Source organism: Lactuca saligna, chromosome 9 (genome assembly GCF_052625555.1).
Source record: "Lactuca saligna cultivar CGN05327 chromosome 9, ASM5262555v1, whole genome shotgun sequence".
NCBI lineage: Eukaryota > Viridiplantae > Streptophyta > Magnoliopsida > Asterales > Asteraceae > Lactuca > Lactuca saligna.
In genome coordinates, this window is record NC_136425.1 from 168,820,042 (window position 1) to 168,839,244 (window position 19,203).

The window sequence follows — 19,203 nt, forward strand, 5'->3', positions numbered from 1 at the left end:
TGGTGCGTTTACTTATTATCAATGTGCAACTGACCAACAAATAACAACTCACATGTCTCGGTTTCAAGAATATACAATATTATCGTCTCACTAATCACTCGTGATAAAACCATGAAGTGATCCAAGTGAGCGTGGGTTTAATCCAATACTCTAATCTTATCAAAGCACTCATGAACTCTGCAGCAACCTTGTGCCATGTCTAAACACTTCAGACAATCTACAGACACATTCATGACAGTCTTTCTTCATACCTACTCCCAACGTATAACCGACTGTGGATGTTTGAATAACCTAGTTATTCTGGAAGTCAAAACATGCAAATTGAAACATGACAACAATACTTAATCCTATATGGCCCCAAACTTGTGAGAGTAAATAAAACCCTTCTATTTATCCACCATATTGATTACTCATTATTTATCATTTAATGTTTCGGATAATCAACTCATTGCTTGAATTACAACAACAATTGTCCCATGCTCTAAGCATGCACACCATGTTTCCTATGGTCCATGCTTTGTGAAATAGATCACCTGAAAACTTTTCCAATGATGCTCATTTCACAATTCCTTAATCCTAATTATTAGTGTAAGAACACAAGGTTCTTGCCACTACTAGAATATGCTAGATTCTAACATTTTATGCAACGATCCCTTTGCAAAATCATAGCACAAAAGTCACCAAGACGTAGCTAATGAAATTACAAAGTACTTTCTTAGAAATTGTTACAATACAATTCCATAGATGTGAAGTCTCACATTCAAAGTACATTCCTTTGAACATCCTTCTTGCATAAAAGTTTCTAATCTAGGCACAGACTCTCAATATCCAGCTCCCAATATGAAAACATTTCCACATTTGCCATATGACAACTCATTCTTAATAGAATCTTATCTATTCATAATAATGTCGATATGGTCCATCCAATACCATACTTCCAACTACTTACAAGCGATCAATCCTCAGCGAACTTTGGATCGTCCTTTGATAGTTGTTAAATTCTTTCAGTCAAAACCAATTCTATTCCTTTTTTCCTCTTAATGCGCTAGACATTTGGAAAATTTTAGAATGGTAAAATATTATAGCATTTACAATCGATCCTATACCCGAAGCGTATGGGACACGATGCATAATGTCTTACATAAAGATATGATACTTTACCAATCTTTTGCCATAATATTTTATGTGTCATGTTCTCACAATTCGAACTATGAAGAGGGATGCCATAATCATAATTGACTTTTAAGAACACACAATGTATCCTTTGACTGAAAATATTAAAATTTCTTAATCTAAGCTTTAGATTTTGAAACGGAGTATAATATTCTCTCCCTTAATTATAGCAAAACAACTTTTCAACCCATGCAACTTTGCAAATGGAATCTTTGTTTTTCTATAATTAATATTGCTAACTTGCAATACTCGCCATAACAATCATACAAGCATAACACTTATGCTCCCACTATCATGATGATTATCATATAAGCATAACATTTATGCTCCCACTAGCTTTGACATGTATTCAGAAAACAAATGAACTTCCAGAAAACAATGCCTATTGAATTTCTGAAATTCATATTTCTAATACCAGATGCTTCGATAAGCCTTTATCTAAGTTTCTTAACCTTATACACCTTTGCCTTAGATAGCTCATATGTGTGTTTAAACAATTCATAACTTATGTTACTAAGTTCCAAATGTTGAAACTAATTGCCAAATCTCACAATTCGAACTATGGAAAGGGATGTCGTAACCATAATCGAATTTGAGAATACAATTTTCACAATTGCTATCTTCTTAAAATCTCTCTTAGTGAAAGCATTTCCTCACAGTCATTTTCATGAAGGAGGGAATCTTATGACACTTAGATTTTATGGTGTATGAGTTCCTATCCATGTGAATTTGCCAAAACCAAGGTTTGCGACAAATGCAAACTCATATGGACTGAACTTTCTTAATCTTGATTTCTTGCCCTATGGTAACACGAGTGCCCACCATGTCTTCCAAGTAGTTTAGTAACTTATCCTTACATATCAATTTACTTTCCATCGACTAAGGCTTTAGTGTGTATTCAAATGAGAACTCATAGAACTCATATACACAATTAACTCAATTGGAATGGCACAGAAACAAAACAATGTCAGCACGATAGGTTGTAAACCTCAAGTCGTGTGCTAGTGATGATCGATAAGGTTTATTCTTGATTTGTTCTTGAAACTTTTCAAGACCATTAAGACTCCCACTGACTTCTTGACATATAAGATTCTCTTGTCAAGAAACATTTCTTGACAAACAAATATTCAAGAGTTAGTGAAGCATTTATCAAAACACTTCACACAATTGGTCCTAGTTGGTCTTTGTCTTATCCAAGACAGCACAACTTACCAATTTCAAATGTGCAAGAATAAGAAAACTTTTCCAAATTCCACATTTGATGAGTGTTATAAACCTACTTAAGACTTTTCACTCAATGTCACAATCTTGACTCTAAGATTTGATATTGGAACGAAGTATGATTGACTTATTGAGATATCCATTTCTACAATACTTGATACCTCTTCTTAGACATGCAAATGCACTAAGACTCACTTAGAGGATCAATTGAGATATGGTTCTTAATCATTAAGACTTATCATAAAACACAATAAAAGGTACTCTCCCTTCTTCCTAGAAAAGAGAAACTTTTATTTTTCTGCCTACTTGATTCTTCTTTATTCGTTCTACTATTCATTGAAACTCTTTCAATCAATCTCAGAATTACACTTAATCTTATAAGTATAATCACATTTACTAAACTTTAGTAAATCATGACGAATATCTTTGTCACTCTTGTGGTGGACTTGATCAACGCACAACCTAGTGTACTTGATCTCCTTGTCCTTCAATTGACACTTTGCCAAAGAATTAGTCTAAGTTTGCCAAATGTGAAGGCTTTTCATTCATCATACAATACACATTGCATGATTCCAAGTTTATGTCCAATTGAAACTTGGGCGATGAGAAACTCTCCCTATTTGGTAAACGTTTGACATTTGCACAAATAACATAATTAAGAATCAAATCCATTATGCTAATAATAGAAGTACATGAACATCAATTTTTCATATATTTCATTGTAAGGATAAATAAATAAGACAAAATCAAAATTTATTTTATTGCGGAAAAACTTGTCCTTACAATGCAATTCAACTAAAAAACTATGTTAACAATCTATTCTAACTCCAAGTTGTAGCTCAAGAATCCATTCTTCAAGTAATGCGATCGAAATCCATTTCTTCATGATCAGATTCAGCTCACTTCTTTTCTCAAGCTTCCTCTCTTTTCTTCGATCCTACAAAACATCAAAATGTAATCTTATCACATCATGTATTAAGAATCTAGAATAGGAACTCAAAAGAGTTAGATAATGGATTTTACCTGAAGTAGAGCCATACGTCCTGACTCTCCCATCTCTTAGATCTTTCAGGTAGTTAGGGCAGCTTCGTCTCCAATGCCCCTTCTCTTGGCAATAAAAGCAAATGGACTCCTTTGGCACAACACATCGGACAATCACAGACTTAGTTCTTTCTGGACTTCCAATGTTGCCAGTGTCCATTGAAGTTTGGGAGTTTGATTCACTAGACAAATTTGCTTGACCAGCACGCCAAATCATTGCTGATTCAGCAGCTATAAGCAAATAGGTGAGATCAATTAGGGTCACGTCGTGGTCCATCATATAGTACTCTCTAACGAACTCACTATATGATTCAGGAAATGACTGAAGAACCCAGTCAACAGCCAACTCACTTGAAATCTCGACACCCAACATGTTTAACCTATCATTGTATGACTTCATCTCTAAGACCTGCGCACACACAGGTTTCCCAACTTCGTGTTTACTTGCCAAAAGGGCTTGAGTGAGCTTGAACTTTTCAAGCCTTTGAACTTGTGGGTCAGGGAGAATAATTGGAGGAGGTGGAGGAAGTGAAGCATGACTCTCATTTCCTTGATCGTATCTCGGAACGTCATCTTCATTTGGAAAGCTTGTTCCAAAGGATTTGGGAAGACCATTGTAAGATTCAGACATCTACAAAACGGGAGAAAATTCAAGTTAAGTTGATTAGAATTCTTGATGCAACACCCAAATGAAACATCAAGCTAGGATCCAACACAATACTCTACAACCTAGAAGAGGGATGCCGTAATCTAGTTGCAGAATATTTGAAGGTAGGTAAATGACGATTTACCAATTTCCATCATGAAAAACGAAAAAGAAGTTTAAGTTTTAAATGAATTGAAACTCCTAGATCTTTTGAGACTCATTGAACTCTTCAATGGCATGTTTAATCTCGATTATGCCCTACTATTCGTGACTGGGATGCCGAGGATCACAAACAAGGTGTAAATAACCATACGAATCACGTGGTGCACCCAATGTTACTATCACCTAATCAATGTGCCGGTTAGCCACACACGCTCCATTGATCTATGACAAACATCGAGTCACCCTTCGCTACCAATGTCATCCCCAAATTAGTGTGCCGGTTAACCACACACGCTCCACTAACGTTTGACAAGGGTACGAAGTGTAATTCCATGGGTTAGCATACAATTTCACATTTTGCCTAAAGTAACTATGATTTGGGAATTTGAAAAAGCATTTAGTTACTTTGTACTTCATTATACTTATAATGGAAGGTTTCTGTCCTATCCTACCCGTTCGGCTAACGACCCTCCACTAGTCAAGAGTGCGGTGGGTAAGAGTGGATACCCATTCAATCGCCATTTTATAGGCAATTTCCTTAAACACCCCTTATAGACTAGTTTCGTGAATGAGGCCTACTAACGGTAAGACTGACTTTTTAGTTATACATATATAATATTAAACTTTTAATGTTATATATAGTATAAGGGTGTATTTTACACTTTTAAAATACTAGGTGGTTTAAATTATACTTTTAACTAACCAAAATCATTATGGATTTATTAAATCTCTTTTAATTATACACTTAATTAATTTAATAAAACCATAAGGGTTTAATTTGAACTTTTCAAAATCAGGGTTTTGGAATTTAGACTTTCAAAATTAACTTTTAATCAACAATTTAAATTCCAAAACTTGAGGGCAAGTTTTGAAACTCTTCAAAACAATTAGGTTTTAATCTCACTTAAAATTTTCGAATTTAAGACATTTAAATTAAAATTTTAAATATTAAAACTCTTGATTTAATAATTACCACAAATTAAACAATTAATTTAAATTATTAAATCACAAGGGATTATCTAGATCATGAGGATAATTACCAATTATACATCTAAGATATCCTAATCCCTTGAATCCCTCTCTAAATCTCGAAAATAAGGGATGAGATAATTCAAGATCTTTAATTACCATATTTAACAATTAAAAGATAATTACAAGATATGGGATTATCCAAATCCCTAAAATTTAGGATCTAACCTTGGGGAAGGAGGTAATTTCGAAATCCAAGGGTTGGATAACCCTAGATTTCAAAATCTTGGAGGCTAAGGAAAGGATTTGGGAAACCCTAGCAAAAAATCGCCATCTAGGGTTTTGCAACCCTAATTGCGAAAATTACCTAGCCTTTAGGGTTCATTAGCCATAAACCCTAATATGTCAAGTTCATAAAATTGAATAAAAGCTAATTGAAAACAAAAACCAATGGCTCTGATACCACTGATGGGTTTAATACAAACAATCCTATGTGTGCATGCAACCCTAATATTGGATCTATGTTTTCACTATTAGTTATACAACTTTATGAACACAAAAAGAAACCTGGCATGCTACTATAATTTTCGAAATTCATATATAAAGCTAGAATACATACCTTTTGTTGTTATATAGCAATAACAACTAGTTCCTTGAATTTCCTTAGCTCTTGAAAGCAAGTACCACAAGTGTAGTACCTCTAATGGAGTCACAAACACCATATGCAACTTGGATGAAGAGGAGAAGAAAAGGAGGCACCAAAAACGGCTGGAAACCCTAATGGAAGTGTTGTCCACGTTTTTGGGGCCTAAGGGGTCCTTTATATACTTGTGTGGGCTGCTAGGGTTTCAGTCAAAACCCTAATGGACAGCTTAAACTCTAAGCAGCCCATGGAACCTTTTGGACAAGGCTATGGACGAAAATATGATGGGCTTCCATCATAATTTCGTTCACCCCTTATTCCTTTAGCATTCCTTAGCCCAATAACTCAATTATCCAATAATTGCAGTCCGGTTCCCTATATTTTAATTAATCTCTTTTAGTCACAAAATTAATTCTTAATTAATTATTGACTAATATTAATTAAACAATATGATTTCTCCTTTAATATATTATTCTCATAATATATTAATAAATCATATTTAAACCTTTCTCTCCTTAAATCATCCTACATATTGCTATGGTGAAGGCAACCCAAAAGGACCATGCTCATAATCGGGTCAAGTACATACCAAAATAGTTATGGACTTAGACACTAATCCAATAGTCTCCCACTTGGATAAGTCTAATAACTATTTTCCGTATGACTTCAGAACCAGATCAGCAATTGTAGCTTTCAAAAGCCGCTGTCAACTCTGATCTTATCAGATAGCGCGTCCTCTAGATAAGGGATTATATATTCCTCCATTCTCAAGATATCGTATAGACATAAGACATGAATTTCAATCATTCTCTCTATACTGTTTCCCGACTTCCGATTTATGACGACTGACAACAGACTACAATTGAACACATCAACTTAGTCCCGGCTTGGCCAAGCGCTTAGGTGTCATCACTAAATCATCGAGAGGCCCACATATATCGCTTTTATCCCACTTTGGGTAAAAGGAATGGATAAACTTTGACTCAAATGCTCGCTTGCATTTACTGATCGAATCACACACAACAATAAGTTTTATAACACCAAGTTACTGGTGCGTTTACTTATTATCAATGTGCAACTGACCAACAAATAACAACTCACATGTCTCGGTTTCAAGAATATACAATATTATCGTCTCACTAATCACTCGTGATAAAACCATGAAGTGATCCAAGTGAGCGTGGGTTTAATCCAATACTCTAATCTTATCAAAGCACTCATGAACTCTGCAGCAACCTTGTGCCATGTCTAAACACTTCAGACAATCTACAGACACATTCATGACAGTCTTTCTTCATACCTACTCCCAACGTATAACCGACTGTGGATGTTTGAATAACCTAGTTATTCTGGAAGTCAAAACATGCAAATTGAAACATGACAACAATACTTAATCCTATATGGCCCCAAACTTGTGAGAGTAAATAAAACCCTTCTATTTATCCACCATATTGATTACTCATTATTTATCATTTAATGTTTCGGATAATCAACTCATTGCTTGAATTACAACAACAATTGTCCCATGCTCTAAGCATGCACACCATGTTTTCTATGGTCCATGCTTTGTGAAATAGATCACCTGAAAACTTTTCCAATGATGCTCATTTCACAATTCCTTAATCCTAATTATTAGTGTAAGAACACAAGGTTCTTGCCACTACTAGAATATGCTAGATTCTAACATTTTATGCAACGATCCCTTTGCAAAATCATAGCACAAAAGTCACCAAGACGTAGCTAATGAAATTACAAAGTACTTTCTTAGAAATTGTTACAATACAATTCCATAGATGTGAAGTCTCACATTCAAAGTACATTCCTTTGAACATCCTTCTTGCATAAAAGTTTCTAATCTAGGCACAGACTCTCAATATCCAGCTCCCAATATGAAAACATTTCCACATTTGCCATATGACAACTCATTCTTAATAGAATCTTATCTATTCATAATAATGTCGATATGGTCCATCCAATACCATACTTCCAACTACTTACAAGCGATCAATCCTCAGCGAACTTTGGATCGTCCTTTGATAGTTGTTAAATTCTTTCAGTCAAAACCAATTCTATTCCTTTTTTCCTCTTAATGCGCTAGACATTTGGAAAATTTTAGAATGGTAAAATATTATAGCATTTACAATCGATCCTATACCCGAAGCGTATGGGACACGATGCATAATGTCTTACATAAAGATATGATACTTTACCAATCTTTTGCCATAATATTTTATGTGTCATGTTCTCACAATTCGAACTATGAAGAGGGATGCCATAATCATAATTGACTTTTAAGAACACACAATGTATCCTTTGACTGAAAATATTAAAATTTCTTAATCTAAGCTTTAGATTTTGAAACGGAGTATAATATTCTCTCCCTTAATTATAGCAAAACAACTTTTCAACCCATGCAACTTTGCAAATGGAATCTTTGTTTTTCTATAATTAATATTGCTAACTTGCAATACTCGCCATAACAATCATACAAGCATAACACTTATGCTCCCACTATCATGATGATTATCATATAAGCATAACATTTATGCTCCCACTAGCTTTGACATGTATTCAGAAAACAAATGAACTTCCAGAAAACAATGCCTATTGAATTTCTGAAATTCATATTTCTAATACCAGATGCTTCGATAAGCCTTTATCTAAGTTTCTTAACCTTATACACCTTTGCCTTAGATAGCTCATATGTGTGTTTAAACAATTCATAACTTATGTTACTAAGTTCCAAATGTTGAAACTAATTGCCAAATCTCACAATTCGAACTATGGAAAGGGATGTCGTAACCATAATCGAATTTGAGAATACAATTTTCACAATTGCTATCTTCTTAAAATCTCTCTTAGTGAAAGCATTTCCTCACAGTCATTTTCATGAAGGAGGGAATCTTATGACACTTAGATTTTATGGTGTATGAGTTCCTATCCATGTGAATTTGCCAAAACCAAGGTTTGCGACAAATGCAAACTCATATGGACTGAACTTTCTTAATCTTGATTTCTTGCCCTATGGTAACACGAGTGCCCACCATGTCTTCCAAGTAGTTTAGTAACTTATCCTTACATATCAATTTACTTTCCATCGACTAAGGCTTTAGTGTGTATTCAAATGAGAACTCATAGAACTCATATACACAATTAACTCAATTGGAATGGCACAGAAACAAAACAATGTCAGCACGATAGGTTGTAAACCTCAAGTCGTGTGCTAGTGATGATCGATAAGGTTTATTCTTGATTTGTTCTTGAAACTTTTCAAGACCATTAAGACTCCCACTGACTTCTTGACATATAAGATTCTCTTGTCAAGAAACATTTCTTGACAAACAAATATTCAAGAGTTAGTGAAGCATTTATCAAAACACTTCACACAATTGGTCCTAGTTGGTCTTTGTCTTATCCAAGACAGCACAACTTACCAATTTCAAATGTGCAAGAATAAGAAAACTTTTCCAAATTCCACATTTGATGAGTGTTATAAACCTACTTAAGACTTTTCACTCAATGTCACAATCTTGACTCTAAGATTTGATATTGGAACGAAGTATGATTGACTTATTGATATATCCATTTCTACAATACTTGATACCTCTTCTTAGACATGCAAATGCACTAAGACTCACTTAGAGGATCAATTGAGATATGGTTCTTAATCATTAAGACTTATCATAAAACACAATAAAAGGTACTCTCCCTTCTTCCTAGAAAAGAGAAACTTTTATTTTTCTGCCTACTTGATTCTTCTTTATTCGTTCTACTATTCATTGAAACTCTTTCAATCAATCTCAGAATTACACTTAATCTTATAAGTATAATCACATTTACTAAACTTTAGTAAATCATGACGAATATCTTTGTCACTCTTGTGGTGGACTTGATCAACGCACAACCTAGTGTACTTGATCTCCTTGTCCTTCAATTGACACTTTGCCAAAGAATTAGTCTAAGTTTGCCAAATGTGAAGGCTTTTCATTCATCATACAATACACATTGCATGATTCCAAGTTTATGTCCAATTGAAACTTGGGCGATGAGAAACTCTCCCTATTTGGTAAACGTTTGACATTTGCACAAATAACATAATTAAGAATCAAATCCATTATGCTAATAATAGAAGTACATGAACATCAATTTTTCATATATTTCATTGTAAGGATAAATAAATAAGACAAAATCAAAATTTATTTTATTGCGGAAAAACTTGTCCTTACAATGCAATTCAACTAAAAAACTATGTTAACAATCTATTCTAACTCCAAGTTGTAGCTCAAGAATCCATTCTTCAAGTAATGCGATCGAAATCCATTTCTTCATGATCAGATTCAGCTCACTTCTTTTCTCAAGCTTCCTCTCTTTTCTTCGATCCTACAAAACATCAAAATGTAATCTTATCACATCATGTATTAAGAATCTAGAATAGGAACTCAAAAGAGTTAGATAATGGATTTTACCTGAAGTAGAGCCATACGTCCTGACTCTCCCATCTCTTAGATCTTTCAGGTAGTTAGGGCAGCTTCGTCTCCAATGCCCCTTCTCTTGGCAATAAAAGCAAATGGACTCCTTTGGCACAACACATCGGACAATCACAGACTTAGTTCTTTCTGGACTTCCAATGTTGCCAGTGTCCATTGAAGTTTGGGAGTTTGATTCACTAGACAAATTTGCTTGACCAGCACGCCAAATCATTGCTGATTCAGCAGCTATAAGCAAATAGGTGAGATCAATTAGGGTCACGTCGTGGTCCATCATATAGTACTCTCTAACGAACTCACTATATGATTCAGGAAATGACTGAAGAACCCAGTCAACAGCCAACTCACTTGAAATCTCGACACCCAACATGTTTAACCTATCATTGTATGACTTCATCTCTAAGACCTGCGCACACACAGGTTTCCCAACTTCGTGTTTACTTGCCAAAAGGGCTTGAGTGAGCTTGAACTTTTCAAGCCTTTGAACTTGTGGGTCAGGGAGAATAATTGGAGGAGGTGGAGGAAGTGAAGCATGACTCTCATTTCCTTGATCGTATCTCGGAACGTCATCTTCATTTGGAAAGCTTGTTCCAAAGGATTTGGGAAGACCATTGTAAGATTCAGACATCTACAAAACGGGAGAAAATTCAAGTTAAGTTGATTAGAATTCTTGATGCAACACCCAAATGAAACATCAAGCTAGGATCCAACACAATACTCTACAACCTAGAAGAGGGATGCCGTAATCTAGTTGCAGAATATTTGAAGGTAGGTAAATGACGATTTACCAATTTCCATCATGAAAAACGAAAAAGAAGTTTAAGTTTTAAATGAATTGAAACTCCTAGATCTTTTGAGACTCATTGAACTCTTCAATGGCATGTTTAATCTCGATTATGCCCTACTATTCGTGACTGGGATGCCGAGGATCACAAACAAGGTGTAAATAACCATACGAATCACGTGGTGCACCCAATGTTACTATCACCTAATCAATGTGCCGGTTAGCCACACACGCTCCATTGATCTATGACAAACATCGAGTCACCCTTCGCTACCAATGTCATCCCCAAATTAGTGTGCCGGTTAACCACACACGCTCCACTAACGTTTGACAAGGGTACGAAGTGTAATTCCATGGGTTAGCATACAATTTCACATTTTGCCTAAAGTAACTATGATTTGGGAATTTGAAAAAGCATTTAGTTACTTTGTACTTCATTATACTTATAATGGAAGGTTTCTGTCCTATCCTACCCGTTCGGCTAACGACCCTCCACTAGTCAAGAGTGCGGTGGGTAAGAGTGGATACCCATTCAATCGCCATTTTATAGGCAATTTCCTTAAACACCCCTTATAGACTAGTTTCGTGAATGAGGCCTACTAACGGTAAGACTGACTTTTTAGTTATACATATATAATATTAAACTTTTAATGTTATATATAGTATAAGGGTGTATTTTACACTTTTAAAATACTAGGTGGTTTAAATTATACTTTTAACTAACCAAAATCATTATGGATTTATTAAATCTCTTTTAATTATACACTTAATTAATTTAATAAAACCATAAGGGTTTAATTTGAACTTTTCAAAATCAGGGTTTTGGAATTTAGACTTTCAAAATTAACTTTTAATCAACAATTTAAATTCCAAAACTTGAGGGCAAGTTTTGAAACTCTTCAAAACAATTAGGTTTTAATCTCACTTAAAATTTTCGAATTTAAGACATTTAAATTAAAATTTTAAATATTAAAACTCTTGATTTAATAATTACCACAAATTAAACAATTAATTTAAATTATTAAATCACAAGGGATTATCTAGATCATGAGGATAATTACCAATTATACATCTAAGATATCCTAATCCCTTGAATCCCTCTCTAAATCTCGAAAATAAGGGATGAGATAATTCAAGATCTTTAATTACCATATTTAACAATTAAAAGATAATTACAAGATATGGGATTATCCAAATCCCTAAAATTTAGGATCTAACCTTGGGGAAGGAGGTAATTTCGAAATCCAAGGGTTGGATAACCCTAGATTTCAAAATCTTGGAGGCTAAGGAAAGGATTTGGGAAACCCTAGCAAAAAATCGCCATCTAGGGTTTTGCAACCCTAATTGCGAAAATTACCTAGCCTTTAGGGTTCATTAGCCATAAACCCTAATATGTCAAGTTCATAAAATTGAATAAAAGCTAATTGAAAACAAAAACCAATGGCTCTGATACCACTGATGGGTTTAATACAAACAATCCTATGTGTGCATGCAACCCTAATATTGGATCTATGTTTTCACTATTAGTTATACAACTTTATGAACACAAAAAGAAACCTGGCATGCTACTATAATTTTCGAAATTCATATATAAAGCTAGAATACATACCTTTTGTTGTTATATAGCAATAACAACTAGTTCCTTGAATTTCCTTAGCTCTTGAAAGCAAGTACCACAAGTGTAGTACCTCTAATGGAGTCACAAACACCATATGCAACTTGGATGAAGAGGAGAAGAAAAGGAGGCACCAAAAACGGCTGGAAACCCTAATGGAAGTGTTGTCCACGTTTTTGGGGCCTAAGGGGTCCTTTATATACTTGTGTGGGCTGCTAGGGTTTCAGTCAAAACCCTAATGGACAGCTTAAACTCTAAGCAGCCCATGGAACCTTTTGGACAAGGCTATGGACGAAAATATGATGGGCTTCCATCATAATTTCGTTCACCCCTTATTCCTTTAGCATTCCTTAGCCCAATAACTCAATTATCCAATAATTGCAGTCCGGTTCCCTATATTTTAATTAATCTCTTTTAGTCACAAAATTAATTCTTAATTAATTATTGACTAATATTAATTAAACAATATGATTTCTCCTTTAATATATTATTCTCATAATATATTAATAAATCATATTTAAACCTTTCTCTCCTTAAATCATCCTACATATTGCTATGGTGAAGGCAACCCAAAAGGACCATGCTCATAATCGGGTCAAGTACATACCAAAATAGTTATGGACTTAGACACTAATCCAACACTACATTGGTCTTTCCATGATGATATAGGATTTCGTAGTCATAATCTTTGATCAGCTCCATGGCTCGCTGTTGTCTCATATTCAAAGTTTGCTGACTGAATATATACTTGATACTTTTATGGTCAGTAAACAATTGGCATTTTGTACCAAAAAGATAATGCCACTAAAGTTTTAATGCAAATACTACTGCAGTGAGTTCGAGGTCATGGGTGGGATAATTCTTTTCATACTCTTTGAGTTGTCTTGAGGCATAGGCTATTTGTATGTCCCAAATCTGCTTGATATATCAATCAAATCCCACTGATGGTGCGGAATCCCAATCAATCGGATGATGCTAGATCTAAATGAAGAGGAAGGAGAAGAAGAATAATATGAATCTTGTATGATTTGATTAGAATGAAGCTCCTTTACACAAGATTCACATACTTACACACAATTAAGCTCCTTTCTCTCTCTCTCTCTCTCTCACTCACTCTCTCTAGCTGTACAGTCTCACACCCACTCTCTGACATCTGCTGACACTATTTATAAAGAACAGTGGTTGCAAACATATTTACAACCGTAAGCTCAAGGTTGTTTTTGGTCCTAGAGTGAAAACTACAATTGCCTAGAAAAGTAAAGTATAAACCATATTTTTTACCCAACAATTTCCCCTTTGGTTTATAGCTTTCTTTTCTTTTGACCCAACAAACTCCCCCTAAAAATGTAGCTGGCTTTTCTTGTTAATCTTCATGTGGAGGTTGGCTTCAGCTTTTGTCTTCGATTTCTTCACAGCTTCAAGATGAACTTGATGAATCTTCAATAAATACTTCATCATGAGCAGTTGGGCTTTTCTTTAGAATTTGAATTTGAACGCACGTCGGGTGTGGAGGCATCATGTAGAGATTCTTGAAAGATAGTGCTTTTAGCTTGAGAATCTTCAGAGAGAATATCATAGATAACTAATCTTCTGGATCACTTTAGTAGGATCATAGATAGTAGCAGATTGATTGAGGAGGATTCAATGAAATCTGTCACATAATCTTCAATTGCAGCTTCACCTTGCTTCTAGGATTGAAAGATTAAATGTTGAAAGAATAGTCTTCATTTCTTGTTCCTTCGAATGAGAATTCTTCGATAATCACGGATGAAGCCTTGGCTTAAAAAATCTTGATACATTCTCCATGAGTCTCATCTACATCTAAATTCACTTTTCAAGACAAAACTAAACTAAAACAAAATTTAGCACACAATATTTTTGGAATATTCATATTTTCTGAAAAATAAAACAGAAACAAAAATATTTTTGAATTTTTTTTATTTTTCTAATCAAGAAATAAAACATAAATAACACTATTTTTGGATTTTTGATATTTCTGATTTTTTTATTTGATTTTTGAACTTTTTTTAATTCTCCCCCTAAATTTGTGCATAGAGGAAAACTATGAACAAATTTAATAAAAACAAAAATATGTGGGATCAAAGTTCTTAGACAGCCTTAATCCGTTTATCAGTATATCCACCTTCATGTCTAGATCTGGTTGATCTCCTGTATTGTGGCTCACTTAAGCACGAAAGATTGTGACAAAACTTAGGACATATAACAAATGAGAAGACATTTGACCCTATGTTCCTAGGTAGAGTTCCTAAGGACCATTCAGCTGACGACGACCAAGGATATTGTTGTCCACCTAAATTAAGCAACGAGATTTATAGACAGCCTATTTGATGTTTAATTTTAGTTGTACTAGAACATGTTTCCCATCTCTTGATATACCCTGATAATCAAGAACTTTTGAGATACTCTTTACTTTAGGTGAACAAACTATTATTAAGAAATTAGACAAATTTAGACTGCGTATGTTAAGTACCCAGGCTAGATATATTCCAATCACACAAAGGGGTTAACATATGACTAACCAGAAGAAGAAAGGTTGAGAAACAGAATGATGCATATGATGTGTACTAGGTCATATGTATCTCAATCACGTAGAGGAGACATCATATGATTAACAAACAGTAAGAATTGCATAGAAAGGAGATGCAAAGAAATAGATTTACATATCTTGCAGTCCAGGTCAGATATATTCCAATCACATAGAGGATGCAACATATGACTAACAGTAAGAACGAAAGAAAATAATTTTATACAGACCTACTTTATCGGAATTCTCCAATCACCCTATCAATACCAGAATTAAGGACAGAGTCCATACATCAAGGAAAAGTGACACCACAGTTCTAGATACAGACCGCTTTAGTGTGATCGGTGCATTCTCGTGTATATCTCCCTGTTCAAGCTACCCAAGCATCGTATTGTCAGGATAAATAAAAGTATCTAAGTTAAGATTTTTCAAGTCTCAAGATTCATCAAGTTCATCTTGAAGCTGTGAAGAAATTAAAGACAAAAGCTAAAGCCAAGCTCCACATGAAGATTAACAAGAAAAGCCAGCTACATTTTTAGGGGGAGTTTGTTAGGTTAAAAGAAAATAAAGCTATAAACCAAGGGGGAGATTGTTGGGTCAAAAATATGGTTTATACTTTACTTTTCTAGGTAATTGTAGTTTTCAGTCTAGGACCGAAAACAGCCTTGTGTTTACGGTTGTAAATGTGTTTACGGTTGTAAATGTGTTTGCAGCCACTATTCTCTATAAATAGTGTCAGTAGATGTCAGAGAGTGGGTGTGAGACTGTACTGCTAGATAGATAGATAGAGAGAGAGAGAGAAAGAAAGAGAGAGAGAAAGGAGCTTAAGTGTGTGTAAGTGTGTGAATCTTGTGTAAGGAAACTTCATTCTAATCAAATCCTACAAGATTCATATTATTCTTCTTCGCATTCCTCTTCATTTAGATTTGGCATCATCCGATTGATTGAGATTTCGCACCATCAGTCGGATCTGATCAATATATGAAGCAGATTTTGGACTTACAAGTGGTATCGGAGCTTGGATGGTATCAATCATTTTGGCCAGATCTGGAGCGTATTTGATCTTATTTTTGAAGGATTTTTGCATTTTTGGATGGATCTTTGAAAAATAGGGGGTTTGTTCTTCGTGTTTTTGATAAAAATGAGTTTTTGATCAAGTTTTGGAGCAAAAAGAGGTAAAAAAACATTGTTTTTCACGTAATCTACGAAGCCTTTACGCTCATTGAAGGGTTCACGGCCGAAGGAGGGTTCTCGGCCACAGAAGGGTTTGCGCCTAGGGTTTCTCGGTGGTGACCGTAATCACAAATTAGGGTTTCTCGGACAGTTCACGGACCAACAGGAGTTCTCAGCCAGCAGGTTCATGGCCCAGCAGTGTGTTCGGTCTCTTCACATTTGCGGCCTATACTTAAAAAAGGGGGAGAATTTAAAAAAAAAATCAAAACTTAAACAAAAAAAAATCAAAAATCCAAAAATAGTGTTATTTCTGTTTTATTTCTTGATTAAAAAATTAAATAAAATCCAAAAATACTTTTGTTTCAGTTTTATTTTTCAAACAATATGAAAATTCCAAAAATATTGTGTGCTAAGTTTTTCTTTTAGTTTAGTTTTATCTTGAAAAGTGAATTCAAATGTAGATAAGACTCATGGAGACTGTATTGAGATTTTCTAAGCCAAGACTTCATTTGTGATTATCGAAGAATTCTCATTCGAAGGAAAAAGAAACGAAGACTATTCTTTCAACATCCAATCTTTAAATCCCGGAAGCAAGGTGAAGCTGCAATTGAAGATTATGTGGCGGATTTCATTAAAGCCTCCTCAATCAGTCTGCTACAATCCATGATCCTGCTGAAGTGATCCAGAAGATTAGTTCTCTATGATATTCTCTCTGAAGATTCTCAAGCTGAAAGCGATATCTTTAAGGAATCTCTACATGATGCCACCACACCCGACGTGCGTTCAAAGTCAAATTCTGAAGAAAAGCCCAACTACTCAATATGAATTCATTTATTGAATCATACAAGAATCTCTACATGATACCACTTGTAAGTCCCAAATCTGCTTGATATATCAATTAGATTCGACTGATGGTGCGGAATCCCAATCAATCGTATGATGCCAGGTCTAAATGAAGAGGAAGGAGAAGAAGAATAATATGAATCTTCTATGATTTGATTAGAATGAAGTTCCCTTACACAAGATTCACACACTTACACACACTTAAGCTTCTCTCTCTCTCTCTCTCCAGTCGTACAGTCTCACACCCACTCTCTGATATCTAGTGATAGTCTGACACTATTTATAGAGAATCGTAGTTGCAAACACGTTTACAACCATAAACCCAAGGCTTTTTTCGGTCTAAGACCGAAAACTACAATTGCCTAGAAAAGTAAAGTATAAAATATAGTTTTAACCCAACATCTCTGACTCGCATCTGGTGATAACCTGATCGTAGATCAATCTTGGAGAACCAAGATACACCCTGTAGTTGGTCAAATAAATCATCAATCCTCGGGAGAGGATTACGGTTCTTCATCATAACCTTAATCAGCCCCCGGTAGTCTATGAACATCCGATGTGACCCGTCCTTCTTCCTCACAAATGGGATCGGGGCTCCACATGGTGAACTACTCGGTCCGATGAATCCCTTGTCTAACAAGTCATGCGACTATGTAGATAACTCCTGCATCTCGAGAGGAGCCAAGCGATATGGTGCCTTGGTTATCAGAGCTGCCAGGGACTAGGTCAATCTTGAACTCAACCTGTCTCTCCGAAGGTATCCCATGTATATCCTCCGGGAATACGTCCGGGTACTCTCGCATGATCAGTACATCATCCACTTTCGCCATATCCTTACCCCGGGTATCCATGACATAGGTGACATAACTCGCGCAATCCTGCTGAAGGTAGTGTCTCGCTCTCGCTGCTGAACATAGGGTGAATCCACCTTGTGGCCTCTCGCCCTGAATCACAAATCTCCCCACTAGGTTTCCAAACTCTCACTAGTTGTTGCTCGCAATCGATCACTGCCCCATCGGGGCTCAACCAGTCCATACCAATTATCACCTTATTCTCTCGCAGGGGGATAGGGACTAGATCCACAAAAAGCTTCTCATCAAATAATTGTAGTGTACATCCTCAGTGAACCCTCACGACCCAAACGATCCTATCATCTTCTATCTCTACATCCAGTGGGCAATCCAGCTCCCCTGGATCCCCAACGAATCACTTGTTGAGCGCGAGCGACACAAAAGATCGGGTAGTTCCTGAATCAAAAAGTACCAAGGCTGATAAACTGTTCACCAAGAATGATCCTATAATAGAACACATAAACATAAGCAATAATCAATGTAAATAAAGAGATAAGGAGAAGATACATACCCATCACCATGTCAGGAGCTAGACGTGCCTCCTCTACTGTTAACTGAAAGGCCCTACTCTTCGCCACAAACGCCTCTGATCGGCCCTGACGTCCGTCTGTAATCCTCAATGTAGCAGGAGCGGGTGTTACCACCTACCCTACTGCCGCTAAACCTAGGCACTGGGACTACTTGTGTCCATTATGATTGCACTGAAAGCAAATCAGGTCTGATACTATCGTGGTGGTGGTAGTTGTTGTACAATCTCTTCTCATATGTATAGTTCGGCCGCACTTAAAGCAGCCTGAACTCCCTGCCTTGCATGACCCCTCGTGCAACTTATCACATTTTCCACAACGACTTTGGCCCTACTGGCTACTAGTTCTGTGATCTGAGACCTTGGGCTTCTTTCCTGCACTCCTTAACTCAACCCCTTTTGGTTCCCTCTTCCTCTCCATCTCTAAATCCAAATCTCTCTCTCGCTCTCAAGCCCTAGCAATCATATCTTCCAGTATCTTGCAGCTGGATCAGCTTGCAAACTGGCGGATATGACTCTGCAAC